A 26,544-nucleotide genomic window follows, 5' to 3' on the forward strand; every position below is an offset into this window, starting at 1 on the left:
AGATACAGACACAGGAGTGACTTTTCTGGGTCAAAGTCAATATATACTTTTATAGCCCTTTATGTATAGTTCCAAAGCTCCAGAATGGTTGGATCAGTTCATAATTTCCCCAACAATGCATTGGTGTCCCAACTTTGACAAATCCCCTTCAACATTTGCCACTTTTCTTTACTGAAAACACCAATTAAAGACTAAATTGGAAATCCTAAAAATCCAAGGAGAAATTAATAAAATAGGAAGCAAGAGAAACATAAAACTAACAAATAAGTCTAGCAATTCGTTTTATGAAAAAAATAGAGCATTAGTTAATTTGATTTGAAAAAAAAGAAAATAAATTTACCAATATCAAAAATAAAAAGGGTGAATTGACCATTGAAGAGGAAATTGAAGCAATCATTAAGAGCCATTTTACCCAATTAAATACCAATAATTCTGAAAAAAATCTAGGTGAATTGATGAATATTTTAAAATATATAAGTAACACAGATTAGCAAAAGAGGAAATAGAACACTTAAAGAAATCTCATCTCAGAAAAAAAATTGAATAAGAACTAAGAAAAAATCCCTAAGGCCAGAAAAATTGACAAGTGAATTTTATCAAACATTTAAAGAACAATTCCAATGCTCTGTAAATTATTTGGCATAACAATCAAAGGAGGAATCCTAAAAATTATTCTTATAACACAGTATTATCCTGATACATAAACCAGGAAGAGAAAAAATAGAGAAAATAATAGGCTACTTTCCTTAATGAATATTGGTGCAGTAATTTTAAAAGAAATACTAGTAAGAAGACTATAGCAATATACCACAAGGATCATTCATTATAATCAGGCAGGAATTATACCAGAAATTCAGAGCTGGTTTAATATTAGGAAAACTATCAGCATAAGTGACCATGTCAATAACTAATATAAATCAGTTTATTATCTCAATAGATGCAAAGAAAACCCTTGACAACATACAACCTCTATTCCTATTAAATGGATTTTCCTTAAAATAAGTAGTGTATGTTAAATCATCAAAAAGTATCATTTGCATTGGGGATACCTTAAAATCCTTCCCAATAAAATGAAGGATGCCTATTATCACCATTATTATTCAATATCATAGGAGAAATTCTAGGTTTAAACAATAAGAGATGAAAAAGAAATTGAAGAAATTAAAGTAGTGACTGAGGAAACTAATCTACTCCTCTTTGAAAAATGATATATTTAGAGAATCCCTGAGCATCAAATAAAAAAATAGTTTAAATAATAACTTTAGCATTGTTTTAGGATATAAAATAAAACCACATAAATCATCAGCATTTCTTCATATTACCAACAAAGTCAATTTACAAGAGATAAAGGAGAAATTCCAATAAAAGTAATTCTAGATAATATGAAATAACTAGAAATCTACTTGCCAAGAAAAACATAGGAATAATGTGAACAAAATTACAAAACATTTTCCACACAAATAAAATCAGTCTTACACAATTAGAAAAATATTAATTATTCATGGGTAGGCTGATCTAATAAAATAAGAATAATTCTTCTTAAATTAATGTACTTATTCAGTGCCATACCAGTCAAAATACCAAAATATTAATTCATAGAAGTACAAGAAATAATAACAAAATTCATCTAGAAAATAAAAGGTCAATAATATCAAGAGAATTAATTTTAAAAAATGTGAAGGAAGGTTATTTAGCAGTACCATATCTCAATCTGTACTATAAAGCAATATTTATAAAAACAATCTGATACTGGCTAAGAAATTGAGTGGTGGATCAGTGTAATAGGTTAGATTCACAAAATACAGGGATAAATGAGCAGAGTAATCCAGTGTCCAATAAAAGTAAATATGTCAGCTTTTTGATAAAAATGCTTTTTTTACAAAAACTGATAAGAAAACTGGAAAACAATATGGCAGAAGCTAGGTATAGACCAAAATCTCACAAACTATACCACAATAAGATCAAAATGGGTATATCATTTAGACATTAAAGGAAATACCATAAGTAAATTACAGGGACATCGAATATTTTACCTGGTAGAAGGGAAGCCTTTTCAAACAAACAAGAGTTAGAGAACATAATGAGACATCAAATAAATAATTTTATTATACTAAATTGAAAAGATTTCATATAAACAAAACCAGTATAACCAAGAAGCAAAATAATAACCCAGAAAATAATTTTTACAACATATTTCTCTGATAAAGGTCTCATTTTTCAAATATGTCAAAAAGAAAGCCAAATTTATAAGAATACAAGTCATTCTCCAATTCACATGGTCCAAGACTATGAACAAGGAATTTTCATATGAGGACATCAAAGCTATCAAAAATGGCATTAAAATGTTCTAAATCACTCTTATTGAATCAACGAGGTATCACATCTCACCATGAGACTGACTCAAATGAAAATAAAGGATAAAAATGTTGGAGGGAATGTGACAGAATTGAGATTGTTGGCCACATTGTTGATTGAGTTGTGAATAGATCCAATGCTTCTGGAGGGCAATTTGGAACTATGCCAATATGTCTAAAAAAATGCATGCCCTTTGATCTTGTAAAACCACTACTAGGTCTATATCCCAAAGAGAAAAAAAAAAGATGTGTGTGTATGTGTGTATGATTTGTTAAATTTTATTTGTGGTTGAACTCTGAATATATTAATTAGGTGGTCACCAGGGATTGAATTTCTAAATCCCAAAATAAATTACTAAAGTAAATGGAATTTATGGTAGTTTATTTACAATAGAGGGAAGATATTAAAGAAGAGAGAAAAGAGGGGGGGAGAGAGAGAGAGAGAGAGAGAGAGAGAAATAGATCTCTGGTTTCTTATGATATAAGTTAGAATTTCTACCAGGGGAAAAAAGTCTCAGGATGATGGGCCTTTCTCAGAGGTCCTCCGAGAAAGGCAGGGTCACTAAGTCAGTCTTTCACTCACCAACAGTGACCATCTAAAATGGAAAACAGCCTTAGGTCTCCTGCACGAGCTCCTCCAGGGGTCCAGTTCCACAGTCTCTCCTTCCGAGTCAGAGAGCTCTTCAATCTCCTTGAATCGAATCAAATATCAAATTGAATATCCTCTTCTGGCCTCTGATCCTCCTTTTAAAGATCTTTTTCTCTTGTGTCACGTGCCCTAAATTTCACTTCTACAAATCACAGCAGATGCTTTTCTCTAGGCCTGCCCATTCTTTAGTTCACACTTTCTTTGGTTAGATTATACCTTTTGGGTTATTTAACACATTTTTTAGTTAGTTCACCTCTTGTAGTTCCTTAACACCTTTTTGTAATTAAAATGGGTAGATCTATTTAAAATACTGAGTTATCACCTTTTGGGGATTAAAATCTAAAATAGATTGTGGATTACAATTCAATCTTCCAAATAAAGGAAGAGCTAAGTGCCTTCATTGTTACAATCAGGGGATTACAATTTAATCTTCACAATAAAGGAAGAGCTAAGTATTTTCATTGTTACAATAAGGGGAGAGCTAAATCCAATATTCACAATGAGGACCTATTTCTACAAAAATATTTATAGCAGCTCTTTTGTGGCGGCAAAGAAGTTGAGAAGAACAGCAGAACAAATTGTGTCATATGATGGCGATGGAATACTACTGTGCTAGAAGAAGTGATGACCACATATATTTCAGAAAAAAATAGAAAAATTTACATTAACTGATACTGAATGAGATAAGCCAAACTGAGAGAACAACATACACAATGATAGCATTATATGATGATCAATTGTAAAAGACTTAGTCTCTTTCAGCAATACAGTGATCTAGGGCAGTTCTGAAAGACTTAAAACAAAGAATGCTATCCACCTCCAGAGAAAGAGTTGTAGGTGTCAGAATGCAAGTCAAAGTGTATTATTTTTAAATTTTAGTTTATTTGTGTTTTTATTTTGGGATTTTGGTTTTATATGAGTATTCTTTCATAAAAATGACCAATATTTGCTTTTTAATACTTGCATACTCCAGGTCAAATTGTTTACTATCTCTGATAGCAAAAAGGGAAGTGAGGGAGGGAAACAATTTGGATCTTATAATTTTGGAAATCATATGTTGAAAAATATTACATGTATTTGATCAAATAAAATTTCTTTTAAAAATCTGAACATGTAGCTGATTCAAACTTGTTAGAATTAAATCCTTATGATCAAGTTTTTCAAGATCATATTCAATATGTTTAGTGATTTTCAAGTCACTATGTTTATGTATTAAATCCCTGGTGACCACCTAATATATTCAGAGTCCAACCACAAATAAAATTTAACAAATCACACACACACACACACACACACACACACACACATCATTTTTTATCTCTTTGGGATAAAGACGTAGTAGTGGTTTTACAAGATCAAAGGGCATGGGGTTTTACAGACATGGGCCTAGTTCAAAATTGCCCTCCAATGTGTGATGGTTGTTTTATCACATTAAGAAATTCCAATAAACTTCAAGACTAAGAATTTGCCAGTTAAAAATCACTTAATTTATTTTTTTAATATCCATACCTTCTTTCTTAGAATCAATACTAAGTATTCTTTCCAAGGTAAAAGGTGATAAGGGCTGGTTAATTAGGTTTAAGTGACTTTTCAGGATCACACAGCTAGGAAGTATATGAGGTCAGATTTTAAGTGAGGACCTCCAGTCAGGACTAGCTTTCTGTTCAATAAATTACCTAGCTGCCCCTCAATAAGCATTTATTAAGCACTTGCAATGTGACAGGTACTGCATAGGTTAAGATATTCTTCAATGAATTCTCAGTATATGTGACATTTTTCCTTGTTTTAGAATTTCATTTTATTGAATACTGCTTAAACTAAGTGGATCATTTGTTCATTCTGGAAGCCATTTTTTATAAAAAAGACATTTTCATTGTCTAAAGCAATTTTGATTTACATATGTGAGAATACACACATGTACCATTATATACATATATACACATAGAAACAAAAATGGATCTCTATACTTTAATAATCATATAGTCACTTTAAGGAACCATTAATTGGTAGGTTATGGAGATGTTAGAAATATATGGAAGCTCTAGGAGAGGAAGCACTCCCCAATTAAGTCCTTCTTACAGCCCAACCTTTATCCCCCTCATTTGGGGAAGCAGATGCCCAAGAGAAGGTCCCAGTCAACCCCATTTGTCAACCAAATATCATAAGACAAGCTATTTTAATATGACTCTTCAGAGAAAAATGACTACCTATTTCTCCATGACTAACACTTTCTTAAGATGTCATTTCTATTTAATACCACATTCCTATTTAGCATTAGTATTTTAAAATCTTTCAACATCATTGTTAATTTTCAAGTGTTTTGAAAAATCCATTAGTGTGTTTTGGTTTCTAACCCAATCTCTGTATCTGCCTTCTGTGACTGCTTTATAATGTGTGTTTAATTTTATGGCATTCATTCAGTTGATTGGTTTTCTCTCTCTCTCTCTCTCTCTCTCTCTCTCTCTCTCTCTCTCTCTCTCTCTCTCTCCCCATATATATACATTATATATATATATATATATATGTAGGAGATTCTTTGCTTTAAAATATTGCATGAGTGAGTCATATTTTCCAATATATTGACATTAGAATAGGTCTGTCTGTGTGTGTGTTGTGTTTTTTTTTGTTTTGTTTTGTTTTTCTGTTAAATTTTATCGCATGCTCATACTTCCTTCTACAGTTTGTACTCATAGTCCTATTTGGACTAGGCAGTTCCCCAAAGCTCATGAGTTAGGATCTCTAATCATAATGAATTGTAGAATATAAATAATGCATGCATGTTGTATATGGGCAATATGGGGATTCTGCCCATTTGCTTTAGCATGGCCATATAATGATTTGTTTGGATTTTGTTGTGGATGTTTAATAGTGCAGAATCTTGGCAGTGACTTGAATTGCTGCCAGGCAGTCTTGGAGATTGAAGTATTAGTGATGATTTTTTCTTCTTCTTACTTATCTGGTTGTAGCAGATACCAGGCAGAAGGTTCTTGTACTTCAGCAAACTTGAAACAGATAAAGGCTTCTTCCATTTTAACATGTTATGAATTTGATTTCTGGACACACCCCTAGAGAACATCTCTTTACCAATACCAGTTGTTAACACTAGACCCTGTACAACCAAATCAACAAGACAAAGATGACTTAAAAATTCACTTCCATAGATGCTTCCTCTCCTTATGTTTGGATTTCTCTGCTTCACACACCACACCTCCAAGTTCTACTAATAACTACTAAAATCTAATCCATTCAAGATGAAAAGGACAAGAAAAATAACATTATTAAAATATATATTAACTTATTTTGTTCACTAATAAATAAAGGACTAAACCTATTACTCTTTTTAGTTTATATGTGATTTGTTTATTATGTTTATTCAGATATTAAAACCCCACGTAAATTTTATAGAGACTGCAATATGTCAGAATTACATAAAGGTCACAATTATGCAATATCCTTGAGTCAACTTACAAGGCTGCTAAACCTGGAAAGGACATGAAATTCTCTCTTCCAATTATTTCTATTTATAGATATGAAAACTGATTTTCAGAAAGATTATGTGACTTGTTCACGATAATACAGCTAATATTTTGCCACAGAATCATGTCAAGAACACAGTGTTCTTCCCTCACACTTTAATACTTTTCTCCTACCACTACCTCACATTGATATACATCTCCTAGAAGCCAGGAAGATACTGATTCCTGTTTTCCAATTCTACTTTTCTCTTTATTTTCTAACTTCCCAAATACCTTTAGATTTTACTTCAATCTCAGGCAGAAGAAGAAAAGGCAGAAACAGTTAAGGGACAATCTTACTCCAACAGTGTTTCTTAGATCAGAAATTCTTAGGAATACAGTTAGTTTTTGGCAAGATCATGGTAGGTACTGTTGGAGAGCAGGGGAACTCTAGTAATCCTGGTATAGTCAGTGGGATAATCATTTCCCAAAGCCTACCCTTTCTTCATCAGCAAATTCTAGAGCTTAAATTTCTTGAACCTCATTCTGCATTCTTTGTCACCACTTTTTTTAAAGTGGATTCCCACAGTTTAGTTTAGCATATGAGAAAGGACCAGTTTTCTTTTCCCTTTGCCTTGTCCACTGGAAATAGAAATTAGCATAATTCAATCTACATACTTGTATATAGTGGATTGCGATGTTCAAAAGAATTCTTCCCCATTGGCCAAATTGATGGCAATGATTCCATCCATACTTTCGTTATAGAGTAACTATTCAAATTTGCTCTTCTCAAAGTCATTAGGTAAAATATGGTAATTGATTCCAGCTTATTGAAAATCTAAACTGTGAATTTAAATAATATGACCACATCAGGGGATTCAGTTAGATCACTATCTTTAGAAGATGTTCTGAGTAATCTGTTTTGAATAATCTATTGACAGGCTTATACTATACTTTACATAGTAGACACAATACAGAACTTCTGAACAGGATGCTGTTAAACTTATTACTTAACACTATGAGCATACTGATAGGAGAATAAAATGTGTCTTAAAAAAACCGTCTTAAGTCAACAGACATCTGCAGTGTAATGTCTAATACCCCTCTGACACAAATATATATGTATATTCACAATATGGATACATAACATATACATATAAATGCATATATACATGTACATGTAAGCATATCTATATATCTACATAAGTATAAAACCCTTGGCAAGTCATCTGGGAACAGAGGCACATGAACTAAAAACAAGAAAAAAAATGATACTATTGAAAGCCAAAAACAACCAGCTTGAAAATGAGACAAAGGAGATGAAAGATGAGGCAAAGAAGATGAAATATGAGGCAAAGGAGACAAAAGATGAGGAAAAGAAAAATTCCAACAACATTCAAATTAATTGTAATTGACAAATAAATCTTTTTTAATAATATTTTATTTGATCATTTCCAAGCATTATTCATTAAAGACAAAGATCATTTTCTTTTTCTCCCCCCTCCACCCCCATAGCCGACACATGATTCCACTGGGTATCACATGTGTTCTTGATTCTAACCCATTGCCATGTTGTTAGTATTTGCATTAGAGTGTTCGTTTAGAGTCTCTCCTCTGTCATATCCCCTCAACCGCTGTAGTCAGGCAGTTGCTTTTCCTCTGTGTTTCTACTCCCACAGTTTGTCCTCTGCTTATGGATAGTGTTTTTTCTCCTAGATCCCTGCAGATTGTTCAGGGACATTACATCACCACTAATGGAGAAGTCCATTACATTTGATTATACCAGTGTATTAGTCTCTGTGTACAATGTTCTCCTGGTTCTGCTCCTCTCGCTCTGCATCACTTCCTGGAGGTCATTCCAGTCTCCATGGAATTCCTCCACTTTATTATTCCTTTTTTGCACAATAGTATTCCATCACCAACATATACCACAATTTGTTCAGCCATTCCTCAATTAATGGGCATCTCCTCATTTTCCAATTTTTGGCCACCACAAAGAGCGCAGCTATGGATATTCTTGTACAAATCTTTTTCCCCATTATGACAAATAAATCTTAATGAAAACAAAAAAACTGTACAAAGAATGCTGGTTACTTCTCACTAGGATCCATGTAGAAACTTAGTGCAACACAGTGCTACCTGAAATAATCTACATTATGTAACATTGAACAAATGACCATAAATGGCACTTACATGTCACCTTCAATGTTCCAGATATTTAGAGATAAAAATAGAAAAAATAGATGAGGTATTCCCTGCTCACAAGGTGTTTACTTTAGAATTGGGAGAAATAATGTGTATAGTAGGGTAGAGCACAAAGAAGGAAGTCTTAGTTTGGGGAGTTACAGGAATGGGTCAATGGAATCAAGGGACAATGCATTAATATATTATTTCCAGAGGTAATGATAGTATTGACTTGATTACTGCTTCTGGACAAAAAGTGGATAATGAGAGTGGGTGCTTTGGGAAAGTGTTAGGGGTAAGGTGTTTGTATGTGGCAGTAGAATAATTGGCAAGATATCTAGGTGGTTTGCTAGAATAAATGTGAAGTATGATATGAAGTCAGCTGTATATAATGGGCTAGGGGAATTCCTACTTACTCACTCACTCACTTACCCATGAGGACAGCTCAGTCCTGGGCAGAATTACAAAGCTGAGTGGATTGATTACTCCCAAATTAATGTTGATATAGAAAGGAAAAATGAAGAGTAGAACATTTTGATCATGCAATTGCAATGAAAAGAATGACATGAAAAATCTTCTTGCTTTATCATAGAACAAATAAAAAACCTCTTGAAAAGGCCAAGGGTGGGAGATATACCAAAGGAAATTTGGTAAGTAGAGCCTCTGTATAGGAACATAGGAATTCAGAGGTTGGCCACAAAAGGTAGACTATCCTCACAGATTCAATCCATTGGGATCACAAATGACTGACTAGGTGAAAGGAATTGAGGAAAGAAGGAATTAGCATTTATATAGAGTTTGATATGTTAGATACTATGCTAAATACTTTACAAATATTATCTCATCTGAACCTCAAAAAAACCTTTTGAGATAGATTCTGTTATTATCCTCATTTTATAGTTGAAAAAACTGAGGCAGAGTTTGAATGGCTTGCTCAGTTACACAGCTAATAAATATCTGAATCAGAATTTGAACTCAGGTCTTCTAGACTCCAAGACTATTGACCTATCTAGCTACCTTGAAAACATGGGTCTTCTTGGACAGAAATAGAAATGATTAGAATATGCCTGTTGTTGATATTTGGTGGATATGCAGCCTCATTATATCAAGCCCTGAGGCATCCTAGTTTTGGGGTAAATGGACTGCTTAAGAAGGCCCTGAAGATTCTCATGATTTTTTAAAATGAAAATTATTTTTAGTTTTTAAAGAGTGAAACTTCAGTGCTGGATACATAGTAAGTGCTTAATAAATTCCTTTCTTTTCTTTCTTTCATCTTTATTGTGATCTAAGTATTTAGGTATCTATATATATCTGTCTCATCAGTGTATATATGTATCATATCTGTACATATGTATCTTCCTACCTATCTTTACCTGGAAAATGAATGCAAAAAAACCCCTTATTCTCAACAATGCTAGATAGATGAGACATCATTAGTATGTACATATCTGCACATTGTGTTTTTATAATGTAAATTCCTCTGAGGAATGTTGTCCTTTTTCTATTGATTCTGCAGTCTCTGAAATGGCATTTTCACTCTGGTATTCAGAAACTGCAACTTGATGATGCTAAATAAAGAACATGATCCAGGAATGCTTCAGGCATTTTCCTGAGCAGTGTGAAAATGAGTAGTAAAAGAATGTCCATTCATTTTCCTCTTCTACTTAAATTATGTACCCTTCATCCTATGATCTCAGGGAAAACAAAGAAATTCTTTTTAACCTTCTGGTTTCACACAGGGGTACCTGACACTGTCCTTTTTTTGAGACACTCTATGAAATGATTCAGATGAGTCTGGGACATGGTGCCGTCTTCTGTTCACATACATTTTTTTTTTCATTGAGGAGATGAAATGCCAAATACAACCTGGAACAATTCATTCCCCACGCTCAACTAAAAATAGTTCTGATGACTGTCAATGACACAGAAGTTTCTGTATGATACCATTCAATTTAACATGGCCCCATCCTATTTTTTGATGTGCAGTATGGGCAATTTTAACTTCATGAAATTATTGTCATTATTTTCACTCTGTGATTTTTCTAGGCAATCTGTAGAGGTTGCTTGATTTGAGGCCCTGGGGGAGAAAAGCCACTGAGCAGCTTAAAGCTGTTAGTGTAACTGATCCATCATTTATATGTAATAAAGAAAGGGTGCTTATGTTTGCTCAGACAGACTTCAACATGGTTTAAGCCAGAAGGCTACAAGCACTCATGAGGAAAAATACCTGAAAAAATAACACTGATTCATTTTCTCTCACCACAATTCACCACAATTAAATGTGAGGCAGGATGCTGTATTCTGTTTATACTTTGCAAGGTTCTATTGTTTGTCTTAACTATTTAAAGGACAGTATAAAGAATATGTCATAAGCCATTTGAGGGGTGGTAATGGGTTGGAGAAGGTATCTCACTACTACTTTATGTTACTTTATTTTTTTTGCACTTTATTTATTTAGAATATTTTTCCATGGTTACATGATTCATGATTTTCCTCATCCACCCCTTCCAGGCACTGGCAGGCAATTCCACTGGATTATACATGTATCATTATTAAAAACCCATGTCCATGCTATTCATATTTGCAAGAGAGTGACCTTTTAACATCAAAATCCTAATTATATCCCCATCAAACCACAAGACCAATCATATGTTTTTCTTCTGTGTTTCTGTTCCCACAGTTCTTTCTCTGGATGTGTATAGCATTCTTTCTCATAAGTTCTTCTGGATTGTCCTGGATCATTGTATTGCTGCTAGTAAAAGTCTATTACATTCAATTGTGCCACAGTGTATCAGTCTCTGTGTACAATATTCTCCTGGTTCCACTCATTTTGGTTTCCAACAATTCCTGGAAGTCTTTCCAGTTCACATGGAATTCCTCCAGTTCATCATTCCTTTCAGCACAATAGTATTCAATCTCCCTTTATATTATTTTATACTATATATTTAAACTCACCAAGTTTTCCATCTTCTGAAAATTTGTAAAAATGACTGAGACAAGGATTTATATTAAAACAATTTATAGAATCAATGGAGAGTATACATGGTGAAAGGTTAAGTAGGATTGGCATGGTTTCTACTGATATATCAGTTTGTTTACATATGATGTTTTTGATTAACTTACATTGAGATTGTCCTCCAGGTGAGGGGGGTGACTCTGGGTTTTTAAGGTTATTCAGGTAAAGAATTTTTTTTGATAGATTTAATAGATCTTCCAAAATTAGTCTCTGATTATGTTCTCATGCACAGACTTCATTTTCCATCAAACAACCAGCCTATCTATGCTCAAAATGGTTAACTATTAGAATGGCCTTAGAAAAATGAATTATTTTAATAATAGGTTGTTAGAAAAATGGTTATTCAACAACATGATTAGTAAATTGTAGGATTATAGATCTTTAAAGTATTAAAGCAAGATAATCAAAAACATATACTGTGTTTTTAGCTCTATTGATGTGACTCTGGAGATAAAGGATTCCTTAAAAATCATTTAATTGGGGGAAGATAGGTAGTTCAGTGGCTAGAGAGCCAGGCCCAGAGATGGGAGGTTCTGTATTCAAATATAACCTCTGCTACTTCCTAGATGTGTGACCTCCTTACTGCTCTTTTGCTTTAGAATCAATTGTATCTGACAGATGGTAAGAAATTTAAAAAATCAGTTTGTCATTGAATTTCTTATGTGTTACCTTTGACAAGTCACTTAACATGATTTTGCCTCAGTTTCTTGTTGACCAAATGACATAATAATGCCATCCTGGATGAATTTCATGGATTTACTGAGAAATCAGTTGAAAAGTACAAAAGAGTTATGAAAATATAGCAGAGTTTTTCAAATGGCATATGGCATATCATATTTTTTTCTTTAATAGTTTCATGTGGTGAAGATGACCACATATTAGGAATTATTGGGACCCAGGTCAGCTACAAACTCTGCAGAAGCACCTCTAAAACTTTACTAGAAGGAACAACCATTAAAGACAAGCAAAGAAGAACATCTATCTGCTCCTGTGCCCATAGTGGAAATATAAAACCCCCCAAGTCTGAATCCTGCAGAAGCCTGAAGTAGATTGTTTAAAACAGGAGTCAAGGCAAGCAGCAACCAGTCAATTCAGTTCCCCATGCTAGGATCAAACAAGATAATAAATATAGGGTCTTTTATCAAAATGCCTGGCATATAGTAAGAATTTCCTAAAGGTTAGTTAGTTATTTTGTAAGTTAGCTAGTTACTAAAACAATTATTATTTCTTAAATTTGTCCTGTCCTCTTCATTTATATAGATTCTTTCTCCTGGTAGAATCCTTTACCATTTATTTCCTGGACTATTGCAAGAGTCTTTTAATTGCTTTCTGTGAGATTTAAAATGGTTGAGGTCTTAAACTGTAGTGATTAAAATAGTGGAAGATATAAATTGTGATAGATATAAGAGAGGGTGAGTAAATTTGACTGCAGAAATATGTTTCACTACAGTGTCTTGGGTTTTAAAATAAAATATAACGTGGTCTCCAGGGAAATATTCCCAATTATTCAAATACCCAAGTCAATTGGGTTTTATAGAGATTTTAATTAACAATAAAATGAGTAATCAAAGAAAGAGAGAGAGAGTAAGAAAGGAATAAGTATGAAGGGCCTCAAGCCAATATGGCCTAGACCTGAGTCTTAAAAAGGAAATCAGTCAGTTTTTTATAACTCACCATAAGATCTGTCTAAGTAAGGATTTCTAATGACACCAGGCCAGCAGCATCTCAGCTGCTTTCACCAGCTCCCTCCTCCATCTGAATGTTTCAGAATCAGTCTCCTCAGAATGAGTCTCTCCAATCTGAATGTTTCAGAATGACTTCCCAGCTCTTCCCTGAGCCCTTATTTTTAAGGGCAAAATCTTCTCTGTCACCTCCCCTAAGTCCTTACATCTACCAATCACTGTAGATGTTTCTAAAGGACCGCCCATTCTTAGTCCACACCTAAGAAGGTGTGGATTTTTGAGTAATTCACGCCAGGAAAGCTCTGAGTAAGTTTTCCAGTTCTTTGTTCCTTGTAAATTCACAAGTTGCTTGACCTTTATAGGTACTTAGCTTAAGAAAAGTACGGGTTTAAGTACTTTTCATTGTTCAGAAAAGAGTTTACAACTTTATCTTCCCCTAGGGCAAACCCAAGTAGGTAAAGTAGAATTCTCACATTCCTGCTTTAAGTAGAGTTCACTGCCCAAATGGGGAATGGTCTTAACCCAATCTTATAAAGTAGGGTCTGGGAAATTTTAAGGTTTACATTTCCCATTGTCAGATCTCTGCCCATCCCAATACTTCTTCCAAAGCCTTCCCTCTGCCATAGTAATTTTTCAAAATACATTTATGACTGCATCCCCAACCTCAATAATTGTAGTGGCTTGCTAAAACCTCCAAGATAAATAAATACTCCTCTATTTGGTACTTAAAATTTGTAATCTGCGTTTTTTTTTTTCTCCAGTTTTCAGACACTTTACTACTCTTCATTCCACTTCCTGCATTTGTTCAGGTAATACTAGTATCTCTGGTGTAAGAGCTTGTTGAGTCTTTTTAGGATGGCCGATCCACATTTGTTGTCAATATTTCAACCAGTTCTCATCTGGGGCTTCAAGAAGCTGTAGACTATGCATTGTCTATACTATGGTAAAGCCATCTTGGCAGAGAGGGCTAAATCAGATTAAGGGTAAATGACTGGTCTCAAACCAGTTGGTGAGTTAGGTGGATGTCTACTCTGGGATGTGGACTTCTCCCAGTGAAATGGTCAGTTGGGGTCAATTTGATCCAATGGTTTTGGAATACCCATAGTTGGATCAGATCTTAAAGATGTCAAGGTAATCCATTGCACCCAGGACCATAATCAATCAACTTGACTTTTATCTTGTCACTGGCCATTGAAAACTGGAATAGAGAGTGAAATTGATGACTTTCTGTAATTTGGCCTCATTGACATCCAATTCACTTGCAAGTCAAGATATTACCCTGTGATATCACTGGTCTTCCACCATAACAAGTGCTGCTGTCCTACTTGCTGTTCTTTACAGAAATCATCCAATCTCCCTTCTCTATATCTTTACATTACTTCCCATCTCTAGAATGTTCTACCTTCTCATCTTTATCTCTTACTTTCTCTGATTTCTTTTGACTTGGCTCAAATCTTACCTCTTCCAAAAATATTCCTGGGCTGCAAATTCCTTTCATTATAAGAATATTTTCCATATATTCTGTATGTATTTATGATTTTTAATATATGATTTAACATAATGTAAGTATAATTTTTAATATATATATAAATGTAAAGTAACTATCTATATATCTATGTATATCTTTATGTATCTATCTATATAACTATATATCTATTCATTTTTGTATCTATCTACCTATCTAGACACCTATGTATCTATGTATCTATCTATGTACCTATCTATGTATTTATGTGTCCATATAGTGATCTATGAATTTACCTTCTACTTAGTTTTTTTACCCTGGCTTCTTAAAAGTGCCAGTTGGAGTTCCACCTTCATCAAGAAGAATTTGTGTCCTCATGAATCTTAGTGCCTTTTCTATGAGATTATCTCTAGTTTATCCTGTATACATCTTGATTATGTTGTATATAGTTATTTGAACACTGTCCTCCTATTAGAATATAAACAGATCTTTGAGATCAGAGACTTTTTATTTTTGCCTTTCTTCATATTCCTAGCACTTTGACTTGACTTGATATAATGATTCCTCCATTAGAATGTGAGGGCAGGGACAATATTTTACCCTTTCTTTGTACCCCTGGTGCTGAGGACAGTGACTGGCACATATTAACTACTTAATAAATACCTATTGACTTGATTTGCAATGCTGCCTTTAGAATAGTGTACAAGCCTATTCTGGTTCCATTCAAACAAATATTTCCTGCCTTCCAGGAGTTGGTATTCTAGTTTTTAGTCCTTCTCTTAGCTTCTATTATTTCTTAGTGGGAGCTGCAAAGCCATAAGGCACCTGTTTCAGGTTGTAGTGTGTGTGTCTGTATGTGTGTGTGTGTGTGTGTGTTCACAGAATTTTCTTTTACAAAGCCAGTTAATGTCATTCAGTTTGATGGTTTGGCCACAATTAGGTACCTCATTGTTGGAAATCCAATCTTAAATCCTAATTGTCTAATGGGGTGAATATGATGGTATTGCTTGAATTCTCCAAGAAATAGTCTGACACATTTATAGTAAATGTAAATCTCTGTTACAAGCCATTGTATAACTGGAAATTTGAGAGGGGGAATCCTGAAGTAAAAATATAAGATTCATAAGATTTCCCCCCAGACTATGCATCACTTCTCTGACATACAGGAATTTAAGAAAAGAAGATGCAGTTGGTATCGACTATGTCATTTATTCTGATACTAATATGGACTCCTTTGCCTTTTGTATTTTCTCCTTGCTGATTATAGCTATTCAGAAATTATCCCTCAGGGAAGAGAATATCTGTAAGTTTCAAACAGCTATATTGAATATTGCTTTTAAATTGAATGATTTTTAGAAATTTTGTTATCTCTGATAGTACTCTATCCTATATTCTCTGGTTAAATTAGAAGCAATAAATAGAGAAGAGTGTTAACATTAGGTCCTAGGATGGGTTCTTTCATATATTTCATGGTCAGGGTCCCTACTTATTGGAGAAATTATTTAGATTATAGCTCCACTTATATTTTCAGAACAAAGTAATTTGTACTTTATTTTTAGACTTTTATGCTTAAGATTAGTGACTCATTAACACAAGTCTGTGTTCTGAGCTCCATAGAGAATGTGTTGGCTATTTTGATTTAACATTCTACTTCTGAGGCCATCAACTTGTCTCTGGATAGCCTGAGAAGTAATGCTTGGAGACAGTTTTCATTATGAGATGAAAATTTTTAGTCATAGATGTGTAGGTGTTCAGTTAACTCTTTGCAGTTAGGTGCATGACCTCAATCTTCCTCAGGCTTATTACAACAATCCCTGGAGCCTTTCAGACTTTGCCAAAAACCTTCTCCTTTTCAAAGCCAGGTTGTATGCTTCATGGTTTTTCTAAACTGTAATATCACAACATTTCTGGGCATTTGTACTTATTATGGTGGGAATTTAGTATAATCATAGTGATGGCAACGAGAGTTCCTAGAAAATATAATTCTGCATTCACAGATGCTGAGCAGTTTTGCAAATGTTTCACTAAAATTGCTGGAATACTCATATTGTGATGGTGTTATTAATACATGTTAGCCTATTCACCAGACTCATTTGGGAATTTTCTTTTAGGTAGTTTTTCATATGAAGACCAGAATGTCAGAAATTTAAATGAAAACTGTGTGATATGATGGTGGCCTTTGGACAGAATTACAACCATTTAGGTTGACTAGGAAGACAAACTCTAGAGAAATTTGAAAAAATAAACTTTTTTTCCTCCAGATTATATGTCGAAGCAATTTTCAATAATTGTTTTCTGACATTTTGCAATCCATGTTTTCTCCTTCCCACCCACTCTCGCTTCTCCCAGAGGGAAATAATTTGATTAGAGGTTGTACATATGTAACTATGCAATACACATTTCCATATTAATCATGTTGTGAAAGAAAACACATCACTTATGCTAGAGAAGAAATAAGGGTAGAAATAAAATGAAGAATGGTATGCTTCAATTTGCATTCGGATATCATAAGTTCCTTTTATACCTAGTCTATTTCATTATGAATCCTTTGGAGTTGTCCTGGCTCTTTGTGTTGCTGATAAAAGTCATTCACAGTTGATCATTAATCATTATTATTGTTATTGTATAAAATATTCTTCTGGGTCTGCTTACTTCACTTTGCATCACTTCATATAAGTCTTTCCAGGTTTTTGTGATCATCTTGTCAGTTCTTATGGCACAATAGTATTCAAATAAAATCATATACTATGATTCGCTTAACCAATCCCCAACTGATAGGTATCCCTTCAGTTTCTAGTTCCAGCTATATAGTTCTAGCTATAAATATTCATGTAAATGTAGGTCCTTTCTCACTATCTTTGATCACTTTTGGATACAGGCTAGTAGTGGTATTGCTGGGTCAAAGGGTGTGTACATTTTAATAGCTTGTTGTGCAGGATTCCACATTGCTTTTCAGAATACTTGTATTAATTCACAACTCCATCAGGAATATTGTTAGAGTTACATTTTTTCTAACTTTTATCATTTTCCTTTTTTTTGTTACAGTAGCCACTCTGATAGATGTGGTAGTAGCTCAGAGTTGTTTTAATTTGTATTTCTTTTTATTAATAATGCTTTGGAGCACTTTTAATATACCTAGAGAGAATTTAAATTTCTTCATCTGAGAATTGTTTATTAAATTCAAGAATGTTATATGTTCTTATAAATTCATTTCTCTATATATTTGAGCAATGAGGCTTTTGTCAAAGACATTTGCTACAATATTTTCCTGTTTGTTTTCTTTGTAGTCTTGGTTACATTGCTTTTGTTTGTGTAAAATCTTTTTCATTTAATGTAGTTAAATTATATTTTTATATCTCATAATGTTCTCTGTGTCTTGTTTAAACAAATTCTTCCCTTATCCCTGGGACTGACAGGTAGATTATTATATACTCCTCTAATTTGTTTATGGTTTTACCTTTTTTTTTTATAAATCATGTTTCCATTTTGACTTTAATTTGGTACATTGTGTGAGGTTTTGGTGTGTGCCTGGTTCCTGCCAGTTTTCCAGTATTCCCAGGAATAGTGAGTTCTTCTTCTAAAGCTTGGGTCTTTGGGTTTGTCAAACACTAGGTTACTGTGGTCATTGACTACTGTGTACTGCATGCCTTATCTATTCCATTAATTAACTAGTCTGTTTTTTTGTCAGTACCAGATTGTTTTGATGCCTGTTGTTCTATAATACAATTTGTGATCTGGTATAGCTTAGCCAGTTCCCTTCATATTTTTTTTTATTCATTCTCTTGATATTCTCAGCCTTTTGTTCTTCCAGATGAATTTTATTATTATTTTTAAGCCCTATGAAACAATTTTGGGTAGTTTAATTGGTATGACACAGAATAAGTAAATTAATTTAGGTAGGCTTGTCATTTTTATTATATTGACTCAGCTTCATCCATGAGGAATTAATATTTTCCCATTGTTTAGATTTAACATTATTTGAGTGAAAAGTATCCACTTGTTTCTGAAGGCTTTCTGTTAAAAAAAAAATGAGAAACAGTGTAGTATAGTAGATAATGCATTTTTAAGCATTAAGAGGCATGTTCAATTTTCATTTTTGATACTTAGTAGCCCTATGACAAAGAATAAAATACTGAGTATATGTTTCCTTAATGATAAAGTAGGAGTTTTGTGCAGCTAAATGGCACAGTAGATAAAAGGGCAGGTTTAGAGTGAGGAAGGCTCATCTTCCTGAGTTCAATTTTGGCTTCAAACAGTGATTAGTTGTGTGACCCTATTTTCTTTATCTGTAAAATGAGTCGGAGAAGGAAATAACAAACCACTCCAGTGTCTTTGCTAAGAAAACCCTATACAAGTTTAAGAAGTTAGTCCCAACTGAAACGACTGAACAAGACATTTGCTGCTTAATTTTGAGATGGGATTATTTAAGTAATCTGTTTCCTCTTTTAAAAATCTGGGCAATTTACATTTTTGTAAATATTCATCTGTTTCACTTAGAATGCCAGAATTATTGTCATATAATTTGTTGAAATAGCTGTTGAATTTTGAATTCAATAAACATATTTGGTGGGACAATGTGACCTAAGTTCAGGACTGACTGAGGTTTCTGACATTTTATTATTTATACAACTCTTTTACTATATAATACTTTTAGATTTCTTTTTCATTATTATATAAATGATTTTGTTTAAGATCTTGAACTATCACTATTATAAATGGTTGTATAAACAGAAATATATTATGCTTGAGAAATGCTCAAACGCTTGAGTAGAAAGTATAAAAAGTAGATTTTTCTTCAGTAGCATTACATCTGGAACTCAGTGTATTTGTGTGAGTATAACCATATAGTGATCCTTTTCTCTTAGGACCTAGACATTTTAGTGTGAGAAAAGAATTACAGTTATTGGGTCAGAGATTGAGTATATGTCCACACACCCATATGAGAGGTGTAAGTCACTGAGTGGTCCCTCCATGCTATTGATTTCTTATAGCCTCTGTGAGTTTTGACCATCTTATTGGATGCTAACCTGGTTCTGCCATATTCCATGATACCAAGCTTTGGGTTTCAATAATGAAATTAAACACTTAGTGATAAGACTGAAGATAAAAACTGAATAATAATAGGGGATTTAGAGACCTTAGAGTCCAATCCATCCTTAAACCTTCTCTCATACCATCAAAAAATGGCCATCCAACAATTCTGAGTGACTTATGAGAAAGAAAGCTATCTACAATCAGAGAAATAACTGTGGGAGTAGAAATGCCTAAGAAAAACATATAATTGATCACATGGTTTCATGGGGATATGATCGGGGATGTTGCCTTTAATTGATCACTCTATTACAAATATTAATAATATTGAAATAGGTTTTGAACAGTGATACATGTAAAACCCAGTGGAATTGCGCATTGGTTCCAGGAGTGGGGAGGAAAGAGGGGAGAGAAAGAATATGAATCATGTAACCATGAAAAATATAATAAATTAATTAATTAATTTAATAAATAAATTAAAAGAAAAAATGGGCATCCAACCTCTACATAACCTCTAACCAGGAAGAAAATAATATTTCCTGAGAACAGTCCATTCCATTTTTGAAGAGTTCTAGTAGTCAGGAATTTCTTCCTTATATTAAGCTCAGATCTTCTTTCATGTAAATTTCCTCTATTCATCCTACTTCTGTCATCTGCAGTCAATAAGATTTTATTTATTTGAAACAACACTTTTAAGAATTTGCAAACAAAGGTGATATCCTTTCCAAACTTCCAATCAAGGCTAAAGATTCTCTAACTTTCAGCTTATCATTGTATGGCATTATTTTAAATCTTGCTGTCATTTAGATTGATCTCTTCTAGACAAACTCCAGCTTGTCAAAGATCTATCTGAAATGGCACTCAGGATTGAATCCATTATTTCATCTTCCTTCTGCAGATACTTGAAACACAATAAGGCGTGCTCTGCCATGTCAGCATTTTCCTTTAGCTTTTCTCTTTACATGATCATAGTTTTGAGTGGTTAGGTCCTCATCTACAAATGCATTAGGCCTGCTTCCTAAATTTATAATGCTATGCTCAGTTAAAGGAATGACACCTAGACAAGGAGCAGACGCCATTACCTGCTTTGTCATTCTTTTCTTTATCCTATATAATACAAACTTTTGACTTCACAATTTTAAATACCAGCAATACTTATAACCACACCAAAACCTCTACCTCTCTGCCAGAAAGTTGCTATCATTAGAAGCAACTTCTTATATAAACACAATTTTGTTCAACCCTTTAACTTGTCTTTCTTTTGGGACCTCAATCTCCATATCTACAAATGAAAGAACTTCTTAAGGATATCCTCAAGGTCCCTTAAAGCTCTAAAATTCTGGAAATTCAATATTAGTAATATTCAGGACTTATTACATCTGATACTTTCAGCTATATCTAAAACTCAGATATCATAACTGAATCTTCATTCTTAATTTAAGTTCTTTCTCTCCTTTTCCCAAAATATAAGACACTAATTTCAAAGTTGGAAAGATATTAAACTCATTACATATTGATATACACATTTATAATTACCTATTCTTAATATTGAAAATCAGCACAGCATAGTGCAAATACTATATAAGTAGTTAGTATATAGTTGTCCATGATACCTCTAACTGGCTGTGTGACTTTGGGTAAATCACTTCTGTCCCTGGGCTTCAATTCTCTCCCCAAATCCCTCACCCATAAAACAAAGCAGGTGTGATAAAGAAGATGACATCTAAGCTTCCTTTAAGTTCTATTATTCTATGACTTTTAAGCCTACAATAATTTTGTCAAGCAACTCTGAAGGATTTATGAAAAAGAATGTCATCTACCTCCAGAGGAAGAATTGTTGGAGTAGAAATCCAGAACAAAGCAGACCATTTTCACTTTAGTTTATTTATGTTTTTATTTGGGGGGATTAGGTTTTATATGAGTATTCTTTTATAATAAAGAACCATTTGGAAATATAACAAGGAAAAACATTTCCATGATAATACATGTGTAAATTGCTTATCTTTTCTGGGATGAGGAAATGAAGGAAAGGAGGGAGATAATTTGGATCTTATATCTTCAGAATTATATGTTGAAAATTGTTATTACATGTAATTGGAAAAATCAATATCTTAAAATTTTTAAATCCAGTCTCTGATATTTAAAGTATCACGTTTTCTTCCATTTGCACCAGTGACCCACATGTCCTCCTATTTTCCATCTTCTATAAAAGAACACACATATGTGTCTACTATAGATAACCTCAGGTAACCTCATATAATATTCCTCTTCATACACTTTGAAATTTAGCTAAATTGACCTTCTTGCTTCCATATAATGTTGCATCTGCTGTCTTGGTGTCTTTCCTCTCTGTTTGGGTATATTCTCCTTTCTTATCTCTGCCTTTTTGGCCTCAAAACTCAAGTGAAGCATTATTTTCTACACAAAACTTTTCATTATTCTCCTAACTACTAGGGCCCTACCTCCCTAAAATATGTGGGAGGTATCAGTCTTTGTCACCTTCTGGTAGAGCGATCTTGGACAAGTCACTTAACATCTCAGTGATCTGGAAAATCCTTGAAGATTTTAGAGATAAAGTGATAACTGGCATTGGTAGAAGGAGTTTCAGATTCTTATAATTCTAGATTAATGAAAATACTGGTTCAGTTCCAACCCAATTTCCTATTCACATTCCTATGTCTGCATGTATTCTCTCTTTCCATAGAAAGGAAACTCTTTGAGAACAAAAATAATTTCATTTTTTTTCTTTTAGATCTCTTTTATTTAGCACAGTACCCAGTGCAACCTAGGCACTTAAGAAATATGTGATCATCTTTTTATTATAAAAAGACCTGAATCTGTTTATGTAGGACCATTGATTTTCATTAGGGCCACAATTATTTATTTTAAGTGATGAGTTAGTGACTAGTTCACCTCAATTATAGGACAATATTCAGTTGCCTCTAAATACACACACACACACACACACACACACACACACACACACACACATAGAGAGAGGGGGGGGTAAACTTTGATATTCTAAATGGGAAATTATATTTAGATGGAATTTATCTTTTAGGATGTACTTGTCCAAGTACAATAAAAGGAACCAATTGGACCTATTACTTTGGGAATATGGTCTTAAGTTGGGTTTTTTTTTTCCTCAGAGGAATAACACAAGAACAGCCTATATTTCAAGTTATAGAGTGACATCTAGTGTGTGTGAGAGGAAATATTATGGATATATAAATTTATTTGCTTCTTGAATGGCAAAAACGTACACATTTAAAAAGCTTTTATTTCAGAATTATAAAACAAATCATTTAGAATAGACTACAGATGGCCTTTTCCTAAATTCCTATTGAATATATATGTAGTGCTGACATAAAAGTAGCCTGACTAAATGCTGAAAAGCAGTTGTACATTTTTTCTAAGATTAGTAATGAAATGAATATTCCCTTAATTGATTAAATTTATCTTTTAAAATGTTAAACAATGTTGAGCATTCAAGTTAGGCCAGGAAACTAAATATTTGTCTTCACTTTTAGCATTACAGGTAATGAGAGGATATACATCCCTTTAAGAATCAACCAGTTATTTTGAAACTCCTATTCTATTACATTAAGGATCCTAAAGTCTCCAAGAAAAAAAGAAATTGGTTATTTGCCACAATCTCTCAAAGGGATCAAAGAAATGAGTTCATTCTTCCACTACTGAGTCCAATAAGTCCTATGGTTAAAAAGATTCTTACCTATTGTTTTAGTATCAATTCTAAGACAAAGCGCTGCAAGAGCTGGAAAATTAGGTTTAAATGATTTGCCCAGGGTCACCCAGCTAGGAAATGTCTGAGGCCAAATCTGAACCTAGATCCTCCTGACCCCTGGCTTCATGTTCCATTCACTGTCCTACCTACTGCTCCAGTCATATGCCCTTTATTTATTTACTTTTATACATTTTAATTTTCCCAGATTAAATATTGATAAATTTTAATATTTCTTCTGACATTTTGCAATATATGTTCTCCTCCTTCCTTCAAACTTTCCTCCCTCCCTATTAGTACAGGTAATATGATATAGGTTGTACACATGTTATCATGTAATACATATTTCACATTTGTCTTACTGTGAAGAAAGACATATATTATAGTGTAAACTAGAGAAAAATTAGTGGAAGAAATAAAATGAAAAATAGTATTTTCAATTTGCTTTTGGACTCCATCCACTCCTATGACAATTAATATACATTTTTTTGTCCTTTGTTCCTTGAAGTTATCTTGGATCCTTGATGATAGTTATCATTCACAGTTGAACATCATATTGTTACTGTATACAGTGTTCTCCTGCTTCTGTTCATTTCACTTTGCCTCACTGTATATAAGTCTTACCAGGTTTTTTGTGATCATCTTGTTTGGCATGTCTTATGGCACAATAGTATTCCATTTCAATCATATGTCAAAAATTGTTTAACCATTGCTGAACTGATGGACATCTCTTCAGTTTCCAATTCTTTGCTATCACAAAAACAAACAAACAAAAACATTTTATATATAAATTCTTGTACAAGTAAGTCCTTTCCCTCTATTTTTATCTCATTGGGTTCATACTGATAGTGGTATTTCTGGGTTAGGAGTATGTAAAGTTTTGTGGCCCTCTGGGCATTGTTCCAAATTGCTCCCTACTCAAGCCGCAGTTTATAGAGTCCTATTTATTTTTGCATCCCCTCCAACAATTTTTTTCTTCTTTTTTTTCATATTAGCCAGTCTGGTAGATATGAGGTAGTACTTTAGAGCTGTTTTAATTTTCATTTCTCCAATTAATAGCAATTTGGAGGAATTTTAATGACTAAAGATAGTTTTAATTTCTTTATCTGAGAATTACCTGTTCATAACTTTTGACCATTTTTCAACTTAGTAATATTTTGTATTCTTATAAATTTGACAGTTTTCAATATACTTGTGAAATGAAACCTTTTTCGGGGAGACTTTCTATAGAGATTTTTCCCAATTTGTTCTTTGCTTTTTAATCTTCATTACATTAATTTTGTTTCTGAAAAAACTTTTACTGAATGTAATCAAAGTTATCAATTTTATATCTCAATGTTCTCTATTTCTTGATCCAGACTCCTCTCTTATACTTAGGTCTGATAAGTAAACTATTCTGTGCTCTCATAATTTGTTTATGGTTTTACTGTATTTCTAAATCACATATTCATTTTGACTTTATTTTGTCATATGGTGTAAGATCATGATCAATGCCTAATTTCTGCTATATTGTTTTCCCGTTTTTGAGCAGACTGTGCTAAATAGTGAATTCTTCTTGGGTTTGTCAAACACTAGGTTACTATGATCATTTACCACAGCATATTGAGTGTTAATTTATTCCATTGGTCTTCCACTCTATTTCTTAGCCACTAAAGTCATCTTTTGATGGTTACCACTTTATAATACAGTTTGACATACAATATAGCTAAATGAGCTTCCTTTAATGTTTCTCAATAAATTCTCCAGATATTCTAAGTTTTTTCTTTCCATATGAATTTTATTTATTTTTTTAGTTCTATGAAATATTTTTGGGTATTTTTATTGGTGTGGCACTAAGCAAAATAATTTAGGAAGGATTGTCCTGCATATTATGTTGGCTTGACTTACCCATGAGCAGTTAATGTTTTCTATTGTTTAGTTATGACTTTTGTCATAACTATTATTTGTGCAAAAATATTTTATACTTTTAATTATATAGTTCCTGGGTTTGCCTTAGCAAGTAGACTCTCAGGTACTTTATGTTGTCTATTGTTATTTTAAATGAGATTTCTCTTACGATCTCGTCCTACTGGGTTTTACTGGCAATATGGAGAAATGCAGTTGATTTATATGATTTTATTTTATATTCTGCAACTTTGCAAAAGTTGTTAATTGATTAGGTTTTTGGGTGATTCTTTTGGCACACCCTCATAACATTTACAAAAATCAATATCTTTATTTCCACATTGCTTATACTAATTACTTCAATTTCTTTTTATCTTACTGCTATAGCTAACATGTTTAGTACAATATTGATAGCAGTGGTGATAATGAACCTTCTTATTTCACTTCTGATATTCCTAGGGAAGTTTTCTAGCTTTTCACCATTAAAGATAATGTTTGCTCATGGTGTTAGATATTTTGATGAATGCTCCACATATTCCAATGTTTTTAGTGTCCTTAATGAGAATGACTATTGTATTTTATAAAAAGCTTTTTTTCTGCATCTATTAAAATAATCTCATGGTTTCCATTTGGTTGTTTTTATTTACATGGGCAACAATGCTGGTAATGTTCCTCATATTGAACCATCTTTGCATTCCTGTTATAAAACCTAGTTGCCCATAGTATATGATTCTTGTGACATATTGCTTTAACCTCCTTGCTAGTATTTCGCTTAAGTTTATCAGCAAATACATTTGGAATATTGGTCTACAGTTTTTTCCTCTCCTTTTGTTTCTGGTTTAGGTATCAAAACCTTATTTGTGTTACAGTAGGAATTTAATAGAATTCCTTCCTTAGCAATTTTCCCAAATAATTAATGAAATATTGGAATAAATTGTTCTTTAAATATTTGGTAGAATTCACTACTGAATCCATCTGACCCTGAGGTTTATTTGGTAGAAATTCATTCATTCCTTGTCCAATTTCCTTTTCTGAGATGGGATTTTATAAGTATTCTATTTCATTTTCTGTGAATTTGGGCA

The sequence above is a fragment of the Monodelphis domestica genome, chromosome 4 (genome assembly GCF_027887165.1).
Source record: "Monodelphis domestica isolate mMonDom1 chromosome 4, mMonDom1.pri, whole genome shotgun sequence".
Lineage (NCBI taxonomy): Eukaryota > Metazoa > Chordata > Mammalia > Didelphimorphia > Didelphidae > Monodelphis > Monodelphis domestica.